At 39.0% G+C, this 20,726-nt stretch overlaps 1 long non-coding RNA gene, 1 other non-coding gene and 1 pseudogene across 3 annotated transcripts; 1 reads left to right on the top strand and 2 right to left on the bottom strand.

Moving 5' to 3' along the window:
* Window positions 1-4,250: 4,250 nt before the first annotated feature.
* On the top strand, window positions 4,251-15,829 carry LOC148920995 (putative mannitol dehydrogenase; annotated as a pseudogene). The gene is made up of 5 exons (XR_016126882.1): window positions 4,251-4,386; window positions 4,590-4,703; window positions 5,970-6,483; window positions 6,561-6,714; window positions 15,492-15,829. The product of XR_016126882.1 is annotated as a putative mannitol dehydrogenase (transcript).
* Window positions 15,830-17,448: 1,619 nt separating this feature from the next.
* Window positions 17,449-17,555, bottom strand: LOC148920994 (small nucleolar RNA R71). The gene has a single exon (XR_016123429.1). It is a non-coding gene; the product is annotated as a small nucleolar RNA R71 (small nucleolar RNA).
* Window positions 17,465-20,095, bottom strand: LOC148920993 (uncharacterized). The gene is made up of 2 exons (XR_016122918.1): window positions 19,940-20,095; window positions 17,465-17,653 (listed from the first exon to the last, which is right to left on the bottom strand). It is a non-coding gene; the product is annotated as an uncharacterized LOC148920993 (long non-coding RNA).
* Between the last annotated feature and the right edge of the window lie 631 nt (window positions 20,096-20,726).

The raw sequence follows: 20,726 nt of genomic DNA, 5'->3' as shown, positions 1-20,726 counted from the left end.
TCATCTATGCTTATGGTTGACTAGTCATCTGGGTGTTTTGCATTTGATGCTCGTTCTGATTTGCATTAGTTGACTAGTCATCATATTTGTGGATGACTAGTCATCCGGTTCCTCCTGTGCCAATTTTGCCTGAGTTGACTAGTCATCTTTCTTGTGGTTGACTAGTCATCCACTTTGTCTCCTGACCGATGCGTCTTTTTCATTTTTCGTTTTGGCGGTTATTTTTTTTCCTTTTTTTGTTTTGAGCGGTACCTTTTATTTTAGGGTCTTGTCATTTACGTTTTTTCCTTTTTAGGTTAGTTTCTCCTTCGTTAGTATCGTCTGTCTCTTCCTCTCTCTGTCTTGTCAGTCTCGATCCCAGTCACAAATTCCTCCTTCTCTTCCATTCCGTTTGTTCCTTTCAGTTGTTTCTCTCTCTCACTCTGTTCCGTCTCTTCGCCCCTTCTTCCATTTGTTTTCCCTTCCCAATTCCTTCCCACTGTCTCCGATGTCTTCCTCAAAGCCTTTCTCACTTACCACCGTCGCTCCAAATCAAAATCCAATGACATAGTGGATTTCATACCTTCGATTCCTAAGGCTCCTAGGACCCGTCCCTCTTCCTCTGCTCTTGTTGGAGATTCCTCTCCATTTGTGTATTCTGAGGCTGCCTTCTTCTTTGATGAAGTTGTCTCTAAAAGGAAATTTATTCCTGAGAGGTCTTACCAATTTGATGTTGTTCCTTTGGCGGCTCAGGAGTTTGCAAATCAAATTTTGGAGCACTACCACCTTCATGCCCTAAACTCTCTCTCTGGTAAGTTTAATGCCTCTGTAATTCAAGAGTTTTACTCTAACTTTCCTGTTGACCCTAAGGAGTCAAAGTTTCAGATTATTGTTAGGTCAGTCCCCATTACTCTGAGACCATCTGTTATCAATCGGGTCTTAGGTTTTCGATCGTGCCTTGGTTTTGATTATGCAAAATTTGCTCTTGCTTCTGCTGATTACTCTATTGATCTTTTTAAATCTATGGAATACACTGATCAATCCATGCCTTTGACTTCTAAAGGTCTGCCTATCAAGTCTTACCTGTCACCTTTTATAAATTTTTGTGGGACTTTATCCGTCATAATGTTCTCCCTACTGGGAACAATTCTAATCCCACTCTTGCTACTCACAACTCATGATTTCCATGGTGAATCATGATAAAATTTCCCTTGGTGATATTCTTTATCATGCCATTCTTGGCAAAACCACAGGACATGGTACCAAGCACAATGGGACTCTTGTTTTCCATTGTCTGATCCAGCGTCTCTGTGAGAGAACCGGGTGGTATTTCATGAGTCCGACAGCTGGCATCCTCCCATTGCTCCGTATGGCAAGGCCTCTGCTGCCCTTAGCTAGAAGGTTTCCATAACCTTTCACCTCTGTGCCAACTTCCTCTAAGAGTGCCTCTCTTAGATCTCAACCTGGCTGCCAATGAGGAGTATATTCAAGATCTTTTGAGCCTCATTCCGTCCTCTTCGACTCCGCCACCGCGCATCGCTGCTGATGTAGATCCTCCGACGCCTCCTATAGCAGAGAACTCGGATGACTCTGTGGATTCCTGGTGGTTCTTTGGTTTTTTAGCTATGATATTGTTCATGGCTATGTTCTAGATAGGAAGTGTAATTCTGGACAGGTTGTGCATTTTGATAGGGGGAGTTATTTTGTAATCACATTGTGGGTAGGGGAGTTATTTTGTAATCACATTGTGGTTAGTCTGTGCATTTTGATAGGGGGAGTTGTTCTGTCCTGTTTTGAACAACTGGTATTTGACTAGTCATAATTTTATGTTTTGTACTGTTTTAAACAACTGTTATATGACTAGTCAACAATCTAATGTATGTTATGTTAACCTTGTTCATATCTGCCTATCCGTTTGTGGTTACTTTTGTATGTTGTTTCTATCTCTCTACCTTTTTGCACTTTCCTTATCAACAAGGGGGAGAACACTCTCAACCCCACATTGCATATTGTTTTAAAATTTCTATGATAATATGCTTGTTTTTGTGCCTAGGAGTTTGGTTGTTCTTGCAAGAACTTTCACTCCATCATCTCCTTAGTTTCGGTTTTGGGTTGAGTGTTCTTAGAGAAAGTGTTGTCAAGGAAAGCCAAAAAGGGGGAGATTGTTAATGTATGGTTTTTACTATTTTCTTTTGGCTTCCCTTGACAACTTTGTAATAGGATGTGTTTTGTTATTTATCAAGCTCAAGTTTAGATTAAGGAAAACCTTTCTTGGAGCTCTTCTCTAACTTCTGCTCTATGGAGGTTCAAGCAAGTTGACAAAGGTATAGTGCATTGCATATCGTTTCATAAAACAGTCTTCATAAAAATGATGACTAGTCATCCGTTTCTCGATGACTAGTCATCCTTGCTCGCTGGATTTCCAGCTAGATAACAAACCTGCTTTGTCATATTCCTCTTTCTCTCTCTCACGCCATCCGTGTTTTCTGACCTAACGAATTTTTTGCTGTCAAAGGCTATGTTTTTGGTCATTTGGTGTTGTCTCTTTCACGTGGAAGTTTTGGAAAGATTGCTTTGCTTTCTTTCTCTTCTTCTTCAAGAGAGAACCATATATTTTCATCTATGAGTTTTTCCAATTGATTTCTTTTTGAAAAACTGCTTTTGAAAACCCGAATCTGCATCTAGCTATTCAAATCATCTCTCATTTATATCTAGGTCAGATTCAAGACTGATTTCTTCAAGAGTATGGTTTCTTGAAGAAATTGGTCATTCTCCTTTGAATCCAAATATTGGTTTCGGTGCTGTGTTGGAGCTTGCAAGCTAGTGTCATGGGATGAACGAGCTGGAGCTGCCATTTCCATGAAGAACTGAGCTTCAAGTTTTGCTAAGTTGGAGAAGAAGATTGCACAAAGGTATTGCTCATATTCCTAAATAGACCTAGGTGCATCTTGAGCTTGGTTGTGTTTCCTTTGTAAGAATCTTTTTCTACTTAGTGAAGTGCCTGGTCGGTTGATGACTCCCAATTTTTCCCAATGGTGGGTTTCTGGGTGAACAAAATCTGTTTTGCATATCTGTAATTTTTCTGGGTTTGTGTTCTTGGTGGTTGACTAGTCATCTTTATCTGTTTGATGTTTGCATGATTATGATGATTTCACACACTTTCACCATAGTTATTGCTAGCACAGGGGATGCCTAGATTGACGGGTCCTTCTGAGTGCCTAGGTTGTCACTAGTAATCTTCTGGGGTTGCAGGTACATTGTAGTATGATCTGTGTGTTCTCTTCAATGTGATTGTTCATGACTAGCAGTTGACTAGTCATATGTGTATTTGGTCAAGGTTTAAAGTGTGTGAAGATTGCTGTGTTGTTTTGTCTTGTTTGTGTAATTAAATTTACCATTCGTCACCTAAGTACCAATTTCATATACCTACTGACTATGTGAACACTGCAATGGAGTGCCATCGCGAAAGCGGACGTCGATACTGATTTGTTATCGACGTTGGAAATACATTGAAGCCTCCTACCTTTTAAGTTGTGCATCATGCAATCGAAATTAAAAGTTCGATTTTGTGGTCTTAATCTGTTGTTTGTGGTTGTTGCGTAAACATAGCACTGTCATGTCAGCATATGTGACAGTGATAGATCTGCATATGTTACAGGATAGATCTTAAATAAAATGGAATGGTTTGTGTATTTTGGAATCAAATTTTCAGGTGAGGTACGATTGATTTTTTGAAGAGATGATCATTGAATGATGATTGATTTTTTAAAGAGATGATCGTTAAATGATGATTGATGATTTTTAAATTGTGATTTATGAGATGAACAGATCTTAGTAGGACATTTTATAGTGAACATTCATTTTATCATTCAAAACTATTTATCATGGCAACAACATGATCGACGACGATTGACAACAAGAGCATATGTATTTTATGGTTTACGCAGCTTCTAACACAAGGGAGAAGAAAATAGGAAGGAAACTCACATTTGCCTCGCCACAATGGTTTTGACGAGTAAAATTTGTCTTCTTAAAAAGAAGTTGCCAAAACCATTAAAATATGTCTTCTTAAATTTGGTGAGGAGTTTTAATTCTGGTCTAATTAATCTCTTGACTTATCATCCTTAGCTCACCCAATGCGTCATGAAGCAGTTTACTATGAACGAGTCCCTATCAAATTGAGGTAGGTAGGACCCACATCCTCTATATATATATATATATATATGAACAACATCGCAATTGCTACTTTCACAATCTCTTCTCTACCCACCTCAGATTCTCACTATATTACATTGTTAGAGAGAGAATGGAAATGGTGTGTCCAGAGCAAGAACACCCAAATAAGGCCTTTGCATGGGCTGCCACAGATTCTTCTGGAGTTCTCTCTCCCTTCAAAATCTCAAGAAGGTTGTTACATATCCTATATCTTCTCCATCCTATTATTTATTTGCCGCTTTCTTTTCACTCTAGGAATACCAGTCTCTCTTCGGTTTCTTCAAAAATTAAAACAAAATATTATATTCAACTCGTGTAAGCTCCATGCTTTATATTTTGTTTTTGGTACAATCTTTCCTTCCAATGAACTCAGTTTTTGAAGGGATTGGTTGCAGGAAAACGGGAGAGAAAGACGTGGCTTTAAGAGTTTTGTACTGCGGGATATGCCATTCGGACCTTCACAAGGTCAAAAATGAATGGGGGACTACTAGCTATCCTATTGTTCCAGGGTACGTACAAAGTCTCACAAATATACTAACTTTTTTTTTTCAGGAATCTCGATAAAAGACATGGGAGCGAGGTCCAACCTCTTCTAATGCTGAAAGTAGAAATATCACTAGACTAAGAGTTAATTAGTTTCATCTCATGTTGCTATCCATCTAATTAATGGGTTGAATGTCAACAGCACAACATTTTTTAACATTATTTTTATGGAGTGCTAATATTTCCACCCATATGTCCTTATTTCCACCCATATATCTTATTTTCCCACCCACCTTATAATCAAAGTTTTAAAGACAAATTTATCCCTTCGTAAAATTATTTTTAAGGACTTGGGAAAAAAACCTCGAACTCTCCTTAAAATAAGATTTTCTTTATGAAAACAAATTCTCTCTCCATATGTCTCCCCCTCCCAAGCCACCCCCAACCCATCCTTGGAATCTCTATAGCCACCCCCTGAGCAACCCTAGCCACCATTCCCCTACAACACTTATTTACGAGTCTTGTTCAGCATACTAGGAAACATTTAAGATTGTTGGGGCTTTTGGTATCTGAACCAAATCTTGAAGGAAAGCTTAAAATGATGTTGATGCCATGAAAGCTTGAAATTTTACTCGATTCTTAAGCAAGACCAAGTCAGGGCACACATAAATATAACAAGTAGTAAAAGAAATTTTCATTTTTCTCTTTTCCTTCAGGCAGAAAAAATTTCCCACAATTTGAATTTTTTTGAGAAAAATTGAAGCTCACTCTTCTAGAATCCAAATTCCTAAGAGGAGGAAGACAATGGAGGCTCTGGTTTGCATAAAATTGGAGGACCCAATAATACCCATTTCAGAAGGAGCAGAGAAAGCAATAGTTATAGAGAAGAGTTATCTAATGCGTGTAAAGAGAGAGAATTATGGAGGCCGAACGAGGTGGGGGAGGGAATGATGGCTAGGGTTGAGGGCTTCAGGGGTTGGGGTAGGTCGATAAGGTGGGGAGAGAAGGAGAGAGACTTGTTTATATTTTATTTCTATGTTATTTATTATTAATATTTTACTTTATTTTAGTTGAATTAATAATTAAATGGCATTTTAGGAATAATGGTGGGTGGAAAAATAGGATTGTGTTTTTTCAAATTTATATGGTGGGTGGGAAGATAAAGTGGGTGGGAAAATAAGACAAAGGGGTGAAAATAACAACACTCTTTTTATGTTATTGAACTTAGTATGTGGAATTCATTGTGATGTCCATTTAACTAACCAAATGTGGAACTGATTAATTGAATTCAGGTATGAGGTTATTGGTGTAGTGACAGAGGTAGGAAGCAAAGTAGAAAAATTCAAAGTTGGAGACAAGGTAGGTGTTGGATGCATGGTGGGATCTTGCCAATCTTGTGATAGTTGTGCCAATAATTTCGAGAATTACTGCCCCGAACTGATACTCACCTATGGTGAAAAGTACCACGACGGAACCACAACATATGGAGGCTACTCCGACTTCATGGTGGTCGATGAGCACTTCATAGTTCGTATTCCGGACAACCTTCCCCTTGACGGTGCTGCTCCTCTCTTCTGTGCCGGGATTACAACTTATAGCCCTTTGAGATATTTTGAACTAGACAAACCTGGAATGCATGTGGGTGTGGTTGGCCTAGGTGGAGTAGGGCACTTGGCAGTGAAGTTTGCCAAGGCCATGGGGGTGAAGGTTACAGTGATCAGCACCTCCCTTAATAAGGAGAAGGAAGCAATTGAACATCTTCATGCCGATTCGTTTATAGTTAGCCATGATCAAGATCAGATGCAGGTGATTGTTTGAACAAGTTGCCATGGTGATGATGACTTTAATTCAGCAGATTGATTTAGTTGTTTGGTAATTTGTAGGCTGCTATGGGAACAATGGATGGTATCATTGACACGGTTTTTGCCGCCCATCCCCTTTTGCCTTTAATTGGTTTGTTAAAGTCCAATGGAAAGCTTGTGATGGTTACTGCACCAGAGAAAAATATTCAGATTCCAGCTTTTTCTTTGCTCATGGGTAAGCATCTATCTTGACTCCGAATGACAAGTTGACTGCCTGAAAATGGTACTTAGGTGACGAGGGGTAAATTTAATCACACAAACAAGACACAACAACACAGCAATCTTCACACACTTTAAACCTTGACCAAATACACATATGACTAGTCAACTGCTAGTCATGAACAATCACAATCAAGAGAACACACAGAGCATACCACAATGTACCTGCAACCCTAGAAGATTACTAGTGACAACCTAGGCACTCAGAAGGACCCATCAATCTAGGCATCCCCTGTGCTAGCAACAACTATGGTGAAAGTGTGTGAAATCATCATTATCATGTAAACATCAAACAGCAGATAAAGATGACTAGTCAACCGCGAGAACCCAGATGACTAGTCAACTATCAAGAACACAAACCCAGAAAATTTACAGATATGCAAACCAGAATTTGTTCACCCAGAAACCCACCATTGGGAAAAACTGGGGGTCATCAACCGACTTGCAATCCACTAAGTAGAAAAGATTCTTACAAAGAACACTAGCAAGCTCAAGAAATTCCTAGGTCTATTTAGGAAGATGAGCTATACCTCCTTTGTGCAATCTTCTTCTCCAACTTAGCAAAGCTTGAAGCTCAGTCCTTCATGGCAATGGCAGCTCCTTCTCCAGCTGCTCATCCCATGGCACTAGCTTGCAAGCTCCAACACAAACCGAAACCAATTTGGATTCAAAGGAGAAAGACCAATTTCTTCAAGAAACCATACTCAAGAAATCAATCTTGAATCTGACCTAGATATAAATGAAAGATGATTTAAGTAGCTAGATGCAGATTTCGGGTTTCAAAAGCAGTTTTTCAAAAGATATTAATTGGAAAAACTCATAGATGAAATATTTGGTTTCTCTTGAGGAAGAAGAAGAGAAAGATCGCAAGCCAATCTTTCCAAAACTTCCTCCCAAAAGAGACATGACAAATGAGAAATCTCGTGGCTTTTAATGTCCAACGAATTCCTTAGGTCGGACAACCCACTTGGCAAGCTGAGAGAGAGAAAGAATAAAAGGACAAAACAGTTTGTTATCCAGCTGGAAGCAAGGATGACTAGTCATCTGAGAAACGGATGACTAGTCATCATTTTATGAAGACTGTTTAATGTAATGATATGCAATGCTCAATACCTTTGTGAAATTGCTTGAGCCACCATAGAGCAGAGATTAGAGAAGAGCACCAATAAAAGTTTTCCCTAATCTAGACTTGAGCTTGATAAATTACATTACACATCCTATTACAAAGTTGTCAAGGAAGCCAAAAGAAAATAGTAAAAACCATACATTAACAATCTCCCCCTTTTTGGCTTTCCTTGACAACACACTCTCTAAGAACACTCAACCCAAAACCGAGACTAGTGAGATGATGAAGTGAAAGTACTGCAAGAACAACCAATCTTCCCGGCACAAAAACAAGCATATTATCACAGAAATTTTAAAACAATATGCAATGTGGGGTTGAGAGTGTTCTCCCCCTTGTTGATAAGGAAAGTGCAAAAGGCAGAGAGAGAGAAACAACATATAAAAGGGATTAACGACAAAGTGATAGGCATATAGGAACAAGGTTAACAGCACATATTCATATATGGATGACTAGTCAAACAACAGTTGTTTAAAAACAATACAGAACATAGATTTATGACTAGTCAACAGCACATATTCATAGATGGATGACTAGTCAAACAACAGTTGTTTAAAAACAGTACAGAATATAGATTTATGACTAGTCAAATACTAGTTGTTCAAAACAGGACAGAACAACTCCCCCTATAACAATGCATAGACTACCCACAATGTGTTTACAAAAACAATCACCCCTAACAAAATGCACAGACTACTCACAATGTGATTACAAAACAACTCCCCCTATCAAAATGCACAACCTATCCAGAATTAATCTTCCTATCTAGGACACAACCAAGAGCAACACCAAGCTAAAAGACCAAAGAGCCACCATAATCCATAGAGTCATCCGAGTCCTCAACAGGGCGGGGAGCAGGTGAGTAGATCTGCAGATGCATGGCAGAAAAAGTGTGGAGTCGAAGTGGATGGAATGAGGCTCAAAAGAATTTGAATATACTCCTCCTTGGCAGCCAGCTGAGCTCTGAGAGAGGCATTCTTAGAGGAAGACAAACAGAAGTGAGAAAGGTTCTGAAACTTTCGCTAAGGGCAGAGAGGCCTTGCCATAAGGAGCAATGGGAGGATGCCACTGATCGGAATCATGAAATACCACCCCATTTTTCTCACAAAGGCGCTGAATCAGACAAGGGAAGACTAGAGTCCCCTTGTGCTTGGTACCATGACCAATGGTCTTTCCAAGAATGGCATTATAAAGGATATCACCAAGGAAATTTTATCATGATTCACCATGGAAATCATGAGTTGACAGGCAGCAAGAGTGGGATTAGAATTGTTCCCAGTGGGGAGAACATTATGACGGATAAAGTCCCACAAAAATTTATAAAACGGTGTGAGGTAAGACTTGATAGGCAGACCTTTAGAAGTCAAAGGCATGGATTGATCGGTGTATGCCATAGATTTAAAAAGATCAATGGAGTAATCAGCAGAAGCAAGAGCAAATTTCGCATAATCAAAACCAGGGCACGATCGAAAACCTAAGACCCGATTGATAACATGTGATGGTCTCAGAGTAATGGGGACTGACCTAACAATTATCTGAAATTTTGACTCCTTAGGATCAGCAGGAAAGTTAGAGTAAAATTCTTGAATTACAGAGGCATTAAACTTACCAGAGAGAGAGTTTAGGGCTTGAAGGTGGTAGTGCTCCAAAATTTGATTTGCAAACTCCTGAGCAGCCAAAGGAATAGCATCAAACTGGTAAGACCTCTCAGGAATAAATTTTCTCTTTGAGACAACCTCATCAAAGAAGGAGGCAGCCGCAGAAGACACAAAAGGAGAGGAATTTCCAACAGGAACAGAGGAAGAGGGACGGGTTCTAGGAGCCCTAGGAATTGACGGATTGAAATCCACTCAAGGGATTTTGATTTGGAGGACGGTGGTAAGTGTGGAGAGGCTTGGAGGAAGACATGGTCAGCAGTGGGAAGAAATTTGGAAGAGAAAACAAATGGAAGAAGGGGGAAGAGACTGAACAGAGTGAGAGGGAGAAAAAAATCTGAAATGGAGACTAAGTCGGGACTGATGAGCAGAGAGAGATAAGAGGCAAACGAAACTGACGAAGAAGAGGAAAATAAAATACCTAAAAAGGAAAAAGACGTAAACGATACACTGACCCAAAAAAAAAAACCGCTGTAACCAAAAATGGAAAAAAATAACAGCCAAAATGAAAATGAAAAAGACGATCACGGGTTAGAGAAGCGGATGACTAGTCAACCACAAGCAAGATGACTAGTCAACCTGCAAAATTGGCACAGTAGAGCCGGATGACTAGTCAACCATAAATATGATGACCATCAACTAAGGCAATATTAGAAAGAATAGCAAAGCAAAACACCCAGATGACTAGGCAACCATAAGCATAGATGACTAGTCAACTAAACCAGCATTATGACAAACACCAAATAATATCGACCCTATGAAAGACATGATTTTGGTTTTTTTTTTTAAAAAAATATAAGCATGAACCAGCACATATATCAAGTGATCAAAGTTGCATTAGCACAATAGTCTAAACCAAGTCTTCAACACATGAAGAAAAGAGAATGAAAAAGAAGAATAGTTTAAAACCATATGCAGTGTACATAGACAATCAACTCTGAGAGACAGGCAATGAGATGCAATTCATGCTCAGAGACAAGGCATATTTAGGAAAGAAGGAGGTTTAGAGCCAAGGGACACAAGAGATGATATCGATCTCTCTTGGAGAGACACGTATACACTGCATTCTTAAGACATGATCATAGTATGGGCTCACAGCAAAAAAATCAGCACTCTCTATTGACAAAATATTTGATGATTTATTTTGTGGTACTTGCACATCCCGAACATAAGTGCTTTGAATGGCCCAATTTTACGGCTCTTTGCTCTAGATTCTTCAATCAAACCACCTTATACCTTCCTAGAGCCGTGACTACATTGGTCACACTTCCCTTTTTTGTTTTTGTTTTTAAATTTGAAATAGATTGGCTAAGAGAGTGAGACTAGCTAAGAGATAATAACAAGAACAGTCCAAAATGAAGCCGAGATACATGGCTCACCAAGAGGACAAGATAGCATGATTTTGGTCTCAACTAACAGCTCAAAAACAAGAAAAGGGATTATGCACAAGTCAAACAAAGCACAAAAACATTCAACATGCACACCAACAGAGATGAGTGATATGAATAGTGACATATCAACATCAAAACACAAAAAAAAATTTGGACTTGACTAGGCAACTACAAGCAAGATAACTAGTCAACTGTTTGAAGTGTGCTGAAGACAAGGAGCAGACAAGCTAATCAATCAATTGAGCAGCACCAATGGATTGCCTAAGTATACCATGTTTCTGAAAGTCCAAGGCCTTGGTAAGTATATCTGCTAGCTGTTTTTCAGAGGGAACAAATTCCAAAGATAAAATTTTGTCTTCCACAAGATCTCTAATAAAATGGTGCCGAATGTCTATATGCTTAGTCCTAGAGTGTTGAACAGGATTTTTCAGAAACTGAGAATTCTCAAATTCAGAGCCATGGTCTGTTCTAATTCTAACAAGAGGCAGATGACTGGTCATCTTCTCTTTTTGCAAAAGGTGACAAACAGACTTAAACCTTTGAAAAGTTTCAGATTTCTCACGTAGAAATGAGACCCAAGTAAACCTAGAGAAATCATCAACCATGACAAGAATATATTTCTTTCCACCAAGAGACACGGTTTGGATAGGACCAACAAGGTCCATGTGAACAAGTTCTAGAATTACATTTGTTTGAATGTGTTTGACCTTTTTGTGTGACACTCTGACTTGTTTGCCTAATTGACATCCTTCACAAACATGCTCATCAGATTTTTCCAGCTTTGGTAAGCCACTTAACTCTCTCTTGGACAATTTATGCAAGTCTCTAAAATTAACATGGCCAAGCCTTTGATGCCACAAAGTACTTGTTTCATTTACAACCTTGTTGCAAACTACTTCTTTTGCATCATTGACACCATCAATGCAGAAGCAATTGTCCCTAGACCTTGCCACGCTCACAATCTCATTGCCACCTTTTCCAATGATTTTGCAGCCATGCTTGGAGAATCTAACTTCTACTATTCCATCATCACACAGCTGACTCACACTAATGAGATTAGATGTGAGACCCTCAACAAATCTAACATTCTTAAGCTCGGGCAAACCAGGATACAAACAGTACCTTTTCCAACAACTTGAGATCTATGACCTCACCAAAAGTCACAGTGCCTCCATCAAAGGGGCTGAGAGATGAGAAAACATTTTTATCCCCAGACATATGTTTGGAACAGCCACTATCAAAATACCAAGAATTGATATTTGAAGCAGCAAAAGCATTTAGCACAACAAGAGATTTGGTATGACCTCTTGCAATCCAAGTCGACTTAGGCACAATAGGAGAACTCATTTTGAGGGAGACAAGTTTGGCTATCTTAGTGACCTCATTCAGCAAATGATCAACTTGATCTTGCAAAGATCTGGAATTCCTTTTAGATTTTGGAGACAATTTTCTGGTCTTATCTTTGCTATACATATGACAGACTGGTCGAATATGACCAGTCAACCCACACCTGTGACAAGTTGGAACAAACTTAGGTTTCTTGACAACCTGCTGAACATCAAGAGGAACCGTGACTGGATTTTCTGATTTGACAAACTTAGTGGTAGAATTAGACAAACTAGAACGAAAGTGATTAAATCCAAGACCACCTTTGTCCCCATGAAGTTTTCCCATATTCAACATTTTGTCAATTTTTGAAGCTCCAATGGTCATAGATATAATCTTCCTATTTGCTTCATTCAATTCACCTAGGAGCTGTTTGTTTGAGTTCGAAACCAATGTTACTTTCCTTGAGCACATTAACTTGGTTCTCAAGGTTACTCCTAATTGACACAAGAGCATCAATTTCTTTTTCTAGAGACTCAAATTTGTCACTCAACTCCTTTTTGATTTCTTTTAAGATGAGAATTTCATGTTGTAGATCTTGGTTATTTGCCTCAAGTTTGAGGCTCTCTTCTTTCAAGGACAAGGTCTCTTTAAACAAACAATCATATTTTCTTCCTAATGACTCGTATGACAGGTCATCTGACTCAGAATCAGATTCATCAGACATGGGCTGCACAGAGGCAACAAAGGCAACATGTTGGTCATCATCATCAGAGGAAGATGAATCATCTTGAGAGCCTTCACTTTCACTCTCACTCCAGCTCACTTTCATGGCCTTGTCCTTTCCTTTGAGTATTTTTCCTGATTGTTTGCACAGTCAGCAGCATAGTGTCCAATGCCTCCACATGTGAAGCACTTGACTGATTTTCTAAAATCTTTCGTGAAAGGTTTGACATCCTTATTCCTCTCATTAAACTGATCAGTTGATGGTCTAAAATGTTTCTCACTCCCAGATTCCCTCTCTAGCAAACTTTCCCTTATCCTTAAGAATTCTCCTAAATTTTTTGACAAACAAGGCCATCTCATCCTCAAAACCTGAGGATTTATCACCACCTTTCGGAGAGGAAACATGCACTCCTTGAAGTGCAACACTTTTTGATTTTTTGGAGTCATTTTCTTCGATATTCAATTCCATCTCATAGGTTTTCAATTTTCCTACAAGTTTGCCAAGCTTAATTTCATTTAAATTTTGGACCTCCATGATTATGCGGTTTTCTTTGCTCTAAACCTAGATGGTAGAACACGAAGAATTTTCTGAACAACAAGAAGCTCTTCAATGGGTTGACCTAGACTCATGGCTTCATTTGTGATCATCTCAACTCTTCCATAGAACTCAGAAATAGACTCAGTTTTGACATCCTAAGTTCTTCAAATTGTGCAAGCACCATCTGGAGTTTTAGGGTTCTAACTTGGTCATCCCTTCATGAACCACCCTTAGTTTATCCCAAGCTTGTTTAGCATTAGGATGTGTTGTACATGTGCAAATTGTGTGCTAGACAAAGGCTCAGTAATTCAAGGCATTTCTGGCCTTCTTGTTCGAATATGCAGCAAACACCTCACTTCAGTCCATTCTGACCTAGGCTTGGGCACAACCTCACCTCACAGTCTTGACTGGAGCAACCCACTCTTTTGTGAGATACCCACTTGCATACTCATCAAGAGCATCAAGGAATATCTCAAATTTTTCTCTCCATGCAGCGGTTATTGCCGTCAAAATAGGGAGGAGTTGCAAGATCCAGATCTCGATCCTTTCCATAGCGAGCACACCTAAACACCAAAACAAATCCTAGGATCTCTCTATTTTTGTTAAGAGCTGACGCTCTGATACCAATTGAAAATGGTACTTAGGTGACGAGGGGTAAATTTAATCACACAAACAAGACACAACAACACACAATCTTCACACACTTTAAACCTTGACCAAATACACATATGACTAGTCAACTGCTAGTCATGAACAATCACAATCAAGAGAACACACAGAGCATGCCACAATGTACCTGCAACCCTAGAAGATTACTAGTGACAACCTAGGCACTCAGAAGGACCGTCAATCTAGGCATCCCCTGTGCTAGCAACAACTATGGTGAAAGTGTGTGAAATCATCATTATCATGTAAACATCAAACAGCGGATAAAGATGACTAGTCAACCGCGAGAACCCAGATGACTAGTCAACTATCAAGAACACAAACCCAGAAAATTTACAGATATGCAAACCAGAATTTGTTCACCCAGAAACCCACCATTGGGAAAAACTGGGGGTCATCAACCGACCAGGCAATCCACTAAGTAGAAAAAGATTCTTACAAAGAACACTAGCAAGCTCAAGAAATTCCTAGGTCTATTTAGGAAGATGAGCTATACCTCCTTTGTGCAATCTTCTTCTCCAACTTAGCAAAGCTTGAAGCTCACCTTCATGGCAATGGCAGCTCCTTCTCCACTTGCTCGTTCATCCCATGGCACTAGCTTGCAAGCTCCAACACAAACCGAAACCAATTTGGATTCAAAGGAGAAAGACCAATTTCTTCAAGAAACCATACTCTCTTGAAGAAATCAATCTTGAATCTGACCTAGATATAAATGAAAGATGATTTAAGTAGCTAGATGCAGATTTCGGGTTTCAAAAGCAGTTTTTCAAAAAGATATTAATTGGAAAACTCATAGATGAAATATTTGGTTTTCTCTTGAGGAAGAAGAAGAGAAAGATCGCAAGCCAATCTTTCCAAAACTTCCTCCCCAAAAGAGACAACGGATAAATGAGAAATCTCGTGGCTTTTAATGTCCAACGAATTCCTTAGGTCAGAAACCCACTTGGCAAAGCTGAGAGAGAGAAAGAATAAAAGGACAAAACAGTTTGTTATCCAGCTGGAAGCAAGGATGACTAGTCATCTGAGAAACGGATGACTAGTCATCATTTTATGAAGACTGTTTAATGTAATGATATGCAATGCTCAATACCTTTGTGAAATTGCTTGAGCCACCATAGAGCAGAGATTAGAGAAGAGCACCAATAAAAGTTTTCCCTAATCTAGACTTGAGCTTGATAAATTACATTACACATCCTATTACAAAGTTGTCAAGAGAAGCCAAAAGAAAATAGTAAAAACCATACATTAACACTGCCTTTTACCTGTTAATAATTTTTGTCTTACCCTTTGCACATGGTGCAATTACAGGCAGGAAGATTGTAGCTGGGAGTCGGATTGGAGGCATGAAGGAAACACAAGAGATGGTTGATTTTGCAGTCAAGCACAGATTACAGCTGATATTGAGGTTATCCCGGTTGATTATTTGAACACTGCCATGGAACGTCTTGCCAAATGATGTCAAATATCGATTTGTAATCGATATTGGAAACACACTAAAGTCTACATCTTAAATTTTTGAGAGAGAGAGAGATATATATATATATATATATATAATGCATAACGGCGACGTATTAAATTAGAGAAAAGCAAACACCTTGTTTTCGTACTTTTATTTGGTAAATAAAAACTTCCTATATTCTAATTGTTCCTACTGCTTCATCAGACATCTTGTAGAAACACACACGGAGTTATATGCAATCATGGCTGATGGATGATTCCTAGATTTAACTTTAACAATCTAATTTCTTATCGATGACATTTCTAAAATGAATGTCATAAGTTGAGAGCTAAAAATCAAGCGTCCCGGTTTTAGAGGACACAGAACAACTACTAGAAGTGCCATATGAACTTCCACTTGAAACAACTACTAGAAGTGCCATATGAACTTCCACTTGAACCATCGATAGGGACTTGGTTTAGACATTCTAAAACCATAAACCTCCGCTTTTTCAAATTTATTGAGAAGGTTGTCGACTCAAGAATCACATGAACCTGATGACGCATTAGAAATTATGAATAACAATCAACCAAAATTCATAGTAATGGAAATGTTAGCAGAAAAAGCTGTAGTACCAAAGATTTCTAAGGATGACCGAGTGAAAAGGTGGGTCATGCAGGTGCATGTTTACACAACTATGGCAAGTTCACATGCTAACTTCATCCAACGAAAAAGGAGAGACGGAAAACTTGATTCATATTGGTGTAGTATAGTTTTACATTACCTGTGTATTAATACGTGCAACTTTGTGCACATTGAGAAGGCCAACCATGTTACCAGTAAGGAGCTTTTCCAATTCCTTGTCCTCTTCTGAATGAATGTGTCATTATAGATTATTATTGTCAAAATATTCGATAGCACAAAAACAAATGTTAAAGCTGATATTAACTTGGAATTGCTTTGACCGACAGCAAGGAAATGAGAAGTCATTCAGAGCCCTAATGATGAGTCGATTTTATATTATATATTTAACCCTATTCTTAGTATATTTTGGTTAATATTTTGGAAGAATTTTGATATTTTGAATTATATTTCCAATATAGGATTGTCGACTTCCTCTAGGGCAAAACATAATCAAATGGACGAATTTTGGAGTAATTCCAGTTGGAGGACGTACGTGAGTCAATTAGCTTGATTGTATCAAAATATCAGACTTTTCCACCAAGCGATGATTTCCTGGTGAATAAATAAAGGAGCGATGTGCAGTGCTGGAATAATGACGTTTTGGGCTTTGCACAAACATCGAAGAGAAGTTAATCCGCATCAGATCAGGAACCTGCATACATGTACAGCTTTGATCCAACTAGAGCACACTCGCATGCAGACAGCGAAGATAAGTTAATCAGGCTGGGGATGCTCACCGCAGGCACTTTTCTGAAAAATTTGCTTGCAGAGGAGGGAAAAATGGTGTTGGCAATACCGCAGCAGTGACTACTCAGAGAGTCGTTGGCTGCCTGTGCAAATGATGTTCCTAATTGCATAGTCTATCCCACTCAGGAAGAGGGAGACACATTTGAAATCAAGCACCACATGCTTGAGATTTCACCATCCTTCCGTGGGCTGCCTAATGAAGATGCGAACATACATATTGCAAAATTTATTGTGGGTTGCAAGAATATTTTGATTAGGGGTTTTTTTGCTGAAGCTATCAAGTTACGTCTTTTTCCTTTCACTTTGAAGGACAAGGCAGAAACTTGGTTATTTACTACTTGGCAGCAATTACACACAAAATTCTTGAACAAATATTATCCAGCATCCAAGACATTGAATTACAAGAAGGAGATTTTGACATTCACACAGAAGCCTAATGAAGAGTTTCATGAAGCATGGGAAAGATATACAGAGATGTACATAAAGTGTCCACATGTTAATATTGATTCAGATACACAGATGAATATTTTCTTTGATGGGCTTAATCCGACATCTAAGAGTCATGTGAATGCATCAGCTGGAGGATCGTTGTCAAATAAATCTGCAAGAGAAGCATTTGAATTATTTGATATGATGGCTACAGAATCTCAACAATAGGCAGCAGAACATTCACAGAAAATGGGAATTTTTTGCACTATCTGCAGCATGGCTACACACGACATAATGGGCTGCCCACATAGAGACTCCTACCCAGAGCTTGTTGAACAACATGTCAATATGATGAACAGCTATCAGAGGCCTAGGAATGATGCATATGCCAATCATTACAATCCAGGATGGAGGGATCATCCTAATTTCAAATGGGGTGACAATCAGAATAATGCAAAACCATTCCAGCATGCCCAAAAAACCTTTTGTTCCCTCAAAACCATCTCTGGATGATCAACTAGCTAAATTGGCAGCAACAACTCAATCATTCATCGAGGGTAACAATCAAAGATTTCAAAATGTTGAAGCATCAATTAAAAATTTGGAGCAACAATTTGGCCAGCTAGCTGCACAGATTTCAGACAGAGACAAAGGCAAATTTCCTAGTCAAACAAATCCTAATCCAAATGGACGTGAAGATTGCAACTTTGTTCGGACTTTACGATGTGGAAAAAACTATGACAATCAGGAAATAGCATTGAAAAGGAGCAGCAAGCAGTGGCGGATAAAACAGAAAATTTTGCAGTAGCAGAACCGCCAAAACTGCAGAAAAGCATATCCTGGCAGATTTTGAAACTGTCCCTAAACAGGTTTTATAACGTGTTTATGACCCTCCATTACCCTATCCTGAACATTTGAAGCCTAAAGCGAAGGACCAGCAACTCCAAGACTTTATGCAGACATTATCCAAGGTTCAAATTAACATTCCATTATTGGATGCAATCAAGAAAATTCCATCATATGCCCAATTTTTTAAGGAAGTTTGCAGCTTTCAGGTTTGGACAAAGTCATTTTGACAGAGTGCAGCATTGATTTTGCTACACAAACGCCACCTAAGAAAAAAGATCCAGGGAGTTTTAATATTTCTTGCACTATTGGAAATTCTAATTTTAAAAGTGCTTTAATTGATTTGAGTGCAAGTATTAATTTGATGCCTTTTTCTATTTTCCAGCGATTGGGGCAAGGAGATTTAAAGCCTACATCAATGATACTTCAACTAGCTGACCATTCAATTACTTATCCAAGAGGTATTATTAAAGATCTAATTATAAAGGTTGATAATCTTTACCTACCGGCAGATTTTGTGGTTCTAGACATGGACGAAGAGCTTCAAACACCTATTATTTTGGGGAGGCCGTTTATGGCCACTACTCGGACTTTAATCAATGTGGAAGCTGGAACATTGACTCTAAGGGTTCAAGACCAATCTGTGGTGTTTAATTTGTTTGAGGCATGAACTGTCCCGCGAGCAGCAAGAATGTATGCGGATTGACGTGGTAGACAGTATGGTTCAAGATAGTTTTTATGCCAGTTCAAATACAGGTCAATCTGATAAACCATTTGCTAGGAAAAAGTGAAAACTGCAGTTAAATGAGCTGGAGGAAATTCGTCGATGTGCTTATGACAGTTCTCGCATCTACAAGGAAAGAACTAAGGCATTTCATGATAGTCAAATTTTACGGAAGGAATTTCAGCTAGGACAAAAGGTTTTGTTATTCAATTCAAGGCTCAAGTTATTTCCAAAGAAATTAAAATCTCGCTGGACTAGACCCTACCTAGTGACTCAAGCTTTTCCTCATGGAGCAGTTCAAATCACTAATGAAGCTAAAGGCAACTCATTCAAGGTGAATGGACACAAGCTGAAGCCCTACATGGAGACACCCTTTGACACTGAAAACGAGTCTTTAACTCTGAAGGAACCAGTGATTTGACCACCAAGCTTCTGCAAAGTCTAGTTATAGACTTAAAATAAAGCGTTTATTGGGAGGCAACCCAATTTTTCTTAACTCTTTACTTCTTTGTTTTTTTCAACCAAAAACAAAAAACAAAAACAAAAACAATTTTTTTGCTGTTTTCTTTATCTAGTTGTTTTTATTTTATTTTTACTCATAACACATAATTGATTCAATGCATGACACAACAATCAGCAACAAACATCAAAAAAAAATCATATGTCTTGGAACTCCACAAGAAGAAGTCTACATTGGGAAAGACACAACATTCAAGAGCACGATCAACAACAAAAATCCTACTGGAATCCAACACCCAAAGAAGAAGTCTACACCGAATCATGCACCCAGCAGTAAGTCTACATTAACATCACCACATATACACTATGCTGGCAATTCAGGCAATTAACATGTGCTTACTCAAAGATGCAAGGGATTCAAAATTATACCTATGAGATGCACGGATTGGGTCCTAAAGGCTTTTTGTTTTTTTTTTCCTTCGAGCTTGTGTGTTTATTGCCCTTTCCCTTGAATCTCTCTTGGATCCGCAGACCTTACACAGCGAGCACCAATATGAGTACTTGCAGGGACAAAGAACACACTTCTTTACAGATCAGGACCCAAAACAAATTCTAGAATTACTCTTACCTTTGGATGGATATCGAAAGGCATTGGTGCTGCGAGATCGAGGACCATCATGGATGCAGGTGGACGTTAGTAACGGTGCTGACAGAGGTTTGAGACAGAGGCATGTACCAAGAGGCTTCCAACACCTTCAGATCAGGCTCCTTCAGCTACTAAACATGCCAAGAATTGAATTTTCCGCCACTAGCTCCAGCACATCACCGTATAATGTCGATTTCACTGCGAAAATTGGGGGTAAGGCATTTGCGCAGATATGGGGTTCTTTGACCCAACTCCAATACACCAACCCCAATCCCCATTTTCTGAGCATCCGGCCTAGCACCCACTTAGGCCCAGCAACCGACAAGCTTCGCTCCTTCTTTGGCTTTTAAAATAAGGAGACCCTTGCGCTCTGAGCTCAGGCTGGTAGAAGGGGATCTATTATCTTTCAAATGACAGATGCAGCAGCTAGACCAGATTATATTGCAGCTGTCGCTCATGTTTGACGCAAGCACGAACTTGGTTGAGTTGGTCAGTGCCTTTACGCCACACGCAGCAACTGGTCCAGATTCGAATCACCAAAGCGTCCCTGCCCTCATGGTGTGTTAGTTT

The sequence above is a fragment of the Prunus mume genome, linkage group LG1 (genome assembly GCF_029339155.1).
Source record: "Prunus mume cultivar Tortuosa linkage group LG1, ASM2933915v1, whole genome shotgun sequence".
Classification (NCBI taxonomy): domain Eukaryota; kingdom Viridiplantae; phylum Streptophyta; class Magnoliopsida; order Rosales; family Rosaceae; genus Prunus; species Prunus mume.
The sequence above is the reverse complement of the archived record's forward strand: the minus strand, read 5'-3'. Positions and strand labels throughout refer to the sequence as shown.